Source organism: Mytilus trossulus, chromosome 4, assembly GCF_036588685.1.
Source record: "Mytilus trossulus isolate FHL-02 chromosome 4, PNRI_Mtr1.1.1.hap1, whole genome shotgun sequence".
Taxonomy (NCBI): domain Eukaryota; kingdom Metazoa; phylum Mollusca; class Bivalvia; order Mytilida; family Mytilidae; genus Mytilus; species Mytilus trossulus.
This window is the reverse complement of record NC_086376.1, coordinates 25,272,810-25,277,185: the sequence shown is the minus strand read 5'-3', so window position 1 is coordinate 25,277,185 and position 4,376 is coordinate 25,272,810.

Sequence of the window (4,376 nt, the reverse complement as noted above, 5' to 3'; positions counted from 1 at the left end):
AACCATCGTAGAACCATCGGCCACTTTTTCTAGCCTTCGCAGACAACTTCGGGAACGGTTCTAAATTTTTTAACATGTTAAAAAATCCCCGAAGGTGCGTCCGATGTTGAGGGTTCGTATTGAGTTCGCATCACCATCGTAATGTCAACGGGAATGCATCTTTGAACATCGTATTGCATTCGTGTTTCCATCGGGTAGTTTTGACATTACGATGTATACACGAATGAATCTCGAAGCTACCCCAAGGTCTTTTAAGATGGCAACACGACCTCGTGAAGACCTCGTAATCCCGTCGTGTTGCCATCGAATAAAAGTACGAAGGCGACTAGATGGAACTACGACGGCAATACATTCAGCTAAATGGAAGTTTTCGATCTAAAATGTATTTCAAGTGCAATGCGCGATATGCACTGGTCAGTCTAATACGACAGTTAAGAAAGACGTTCACAAAACATGGAGCTCATATCATATGATTCTATGAGAACAAGAAAGGCGACAACGTTGTTTCTATTGATTCAAATGGAACAAGAAGAGCAGCTTTTACAAGCTCAGGATTTTCTTTTACAAGTAAAATATTATTTTTGTCAATTTTTTTCAGAAAATCATAAACGCGCCTCGTACACCAACACAGCAGGTACACGCATATAGGGAAACCAACTGTTTCTTCATTATTCTGATTTTTCATGTATCGTCTGAGTTGTTGTCTCACAAATGTTTACTCCATAACCATTTTGTTTTCTATATGTCATATTTTGCCGCCTTTGTTGCTTTCCCCACATCCTTCCTTTTGTCTATATTATTATGATATTCTCCTTGAAAGAGTTCTTTTTGAATAAAAGGGATCAACGAACCCATTACCTTACCTTTAAGATAGATCAGTAAACATGGGCATAATTAAGGGTGATTATTCAGACTAGTGCACACATTTTACAGTTCAAACAAGGCAATGCCGAGCGTGGCATCCCCTCTTATGTAACATATTGGGGACAACTATGGACACTATATTTGTATAGGACACATGCAGAAAATGATAAATTGAATATGCATATTCGATACATAAACTATTTTTTTTAGAAATCAACCAAAACATTCAGTAGCGTGAAATACCTTTAATATTGTCTTTAGAACCAGCAGGTAAAAAAATGAGCAACCAGTTTCCTGTGTATTATGCTATTTCAATGAGAAAAAAACATGTCCATCTGCATGACCTTGACCTTTGGCCTTGAACGTAAAAAATGTCAGATAATTACAAGGAAGAACAATATACCAAATGTGGTTAAAATCTTTTGAAGCATATTGGTTTTAGAGTGTCCACAAGGGTGATATTGCCTTGTATTACAACTGCCACTGTGATCTTGACCTTTGAACTTTAAAGTCAATAGCGCTTAAGATATTCTTAACAAGTAACACAATACCAAGTTTTTAGCATTTTGGTTCTAGAGTGTTCATAACAATTTTATCTACACGCAACTTGCATGTAGTAGGCGAGGGGATACTAAACTAAGTTTTATAAGAATTAGACGAAAAGATCGATTTCCCACCGTGCATGTCAGACTTGTACAGAAACGATATGTTCTCGAAATTCTGTTCGTATCATACAAAAGTTCAAAACAGATAGAACGCATTTTAGATCGTTTGTATACTTGTATTATATTGCATATAATTTAGATGCATCGTAAGCTGTACATGACGTCTTTTAGACATCGTATGGCCATCGCGCCATCATCGTAATCCATCGTGTAGCCTTCGTAATCCATCGGGTAGCCTGCGTGATCCATCGTGTAGGCTTCGGCTGAGATAGGAAGCTTAAATACCAGCCTTTGGTTAACCTCCGTATGTCCATCTTTTGCTATCGTATATAATTTCGGCACCATCGTATAGACTGCGTTATTCATCGTACTTGCTTCGGTCACTCTTTGGTATTTTAAAGAGATCGGGACCAACTTCGTGCGAACTTACAATTTTCGAATTCGGGTGTCCATCGTATATAAAAATCGGGACAGTGTGACGCGGGCATAATGCAGTGCCAACAATTATTAAGAAATATCTTAAAGTTTTAAACTTCCTGAGTAAAAGTGTTCTTACTGGATTTCCATGTTTCAGTTCTTATATATCCTTGGCTTTCAAATATTTGGAATCAAAGGTAAATTCCAGAAAAGCGCTTCGGACATGTGCACTTATAAAATGTAAATTTAATTTGTTAAGAACTTAAAGCTAGTATGGAAGGAAAATATTACTTTAAAGTATTAATAAGAGGGTTAGACCCTATATTTCATCACGGATTAGTGAAAATGAGGATCCTCATTAAAAATAAAGCACCGGATTTATTTCGCACTTGTCAGCACGTTTAATGTTACCGTGAAATTGTCAAGGTATTAAAAGAGCTTTCAAGTCTTATGAAAATTGATTATTGGCTCCTAAAGATGTCAATCAATTAAGAGGTAATAAATTGCTAGTTTTAAAAGAAATGTAACATAAATAATAGATGAAGATTATTTCAATGATTAAGACGATAATTAAAGCTTCGGGTAACTCCGGTGATTATAACAGCTTATGCAAACGCAAACTAGAGTACAAGAGTCCTTGATCGCACTACTGAATTCGTTTCAACACTTAACTGCGTGTACCTTATCAATTTTCACAACTAAGGGGTTATAAGGTGTGTTTTTTCCTTAATTTCCGCTTTTGTCATTCAATCCTGAAATCAATGTCACGAGGTGAAGAAAAGTTTATTAACATTTTACCATGATGGCAAAACAATAACTAAATAATGTTTTTAGTCTGAACAAGAACATTTCATGTAAATTTTAATTAACATGAGTATAGTGTATGTAACTCGTGTATTTAACTATCCATATCAATGATTGTCTAAAGATCTTTACTAATTCTAACAAAAAAGGTATCCACAAAGAGTTTCTTGTTAATATATTTTGATTCCGCCTACAAGAATGATTATAATACATTGACTTTTTGTACATCGATGTCGGTTAAAAGTTCATTAGATAGTATACATGTAGTCTCTGTTTGTATACCTTACCGACTCTGAATAAAGTTTATTTTCTATTATTTTTTTAGTATCGATAGATTTTAATGTAAATATTAAATAAGTAAAGAGATAATCAGTCAGTCAGTCAGATGGAAAGAACGAATGAAAGAAAGTTAGAAGGAGGGTAAGAGAGTAAGTTAATAACATTCACCTCATTATAAATTTTGACTATGGTCCTTTATTCTTTTATCTTTTTGCGTTTAGCCAGACATAAGTAGTGTCAGATAAAACACTGACACAGAAACACAAATAGTGTCAAGATAAAATGTAAACAATATACTCCAAGTATCAACCAGGCTAAGTTTGGCTGATTTGTTCAACTGTTAGATCTTTGAAAATAATTATAGATACAGTGATGGAGAAAAAACCTTGATTTATCTTTTTAGGACAAGTGAGCTTAAGAGGAGCCTGCTTTTTTTCACTCTGAGAATTCAAACTTGTAATACTTGCTTACTTAGATTCTATAGGCAGGTTAGAAGTATGCAAGTTAAATCTTTATTTACACATTATAAAATAACTATAAAGTTGTGTTTCAGGCAAATAATGTCGACATTAGCAGAGACATATATAACCTAATGTATTTATATGTCTCTGATATTAGATTGTAGGACAAATTAATTTTTCATGATACAGTATAATATTGTTGATTATATTTGTTTTTCTTTATTATCATACCTTTATTCTAGACTAGAGTGCTTGTCCTGCACTGTTTCTAATTGTGTGTTTGTGTACCTTCTGTAATAACACCGGTCATGATTTTTTTTAAATGTTGGGGAGTTGATTCATACAGGTTACCAGGAGCCTAAATTGTTTACACAGGACTATAGAAGACACTTGAGAACAAGGTCTAGGTCAATAAATAATCAAAGGATAATATGACAATTTCTGTCTTATAAAATACTCTAATAGTGATTGCTGCTCTGATCTTTTGTGCTATAATAGACACAATACCTATAGCGACTTCTCGTTTTAGATATGACCCAAGAAAAACTTGAATTTTGCATTCAAATGAAAGAAAACACATGTTACAGTAAACAAGAATAAATTATCACCCGTCATCTCAAAATAATGAAGGCAAACACGATTTATAGGTGGAAACCTCTAAAATCACCCAAGATAAAATATAAAATTAACAGGTTCAAAACTTCATGTAATGCAAGTGTTTAAGCAAGTTAGGTGACATAATAATCTCAAGGTCAAATGTACACCAAAAGAGATGTATGTAGCTTACAAAAATCCCATGAAGGCAACAGAGTGGACTTATTACTATTAAAAACTCAGATAAACCATCAGTGAAATCATCAGGCAAAGCAAAACTCAATTATTAAAA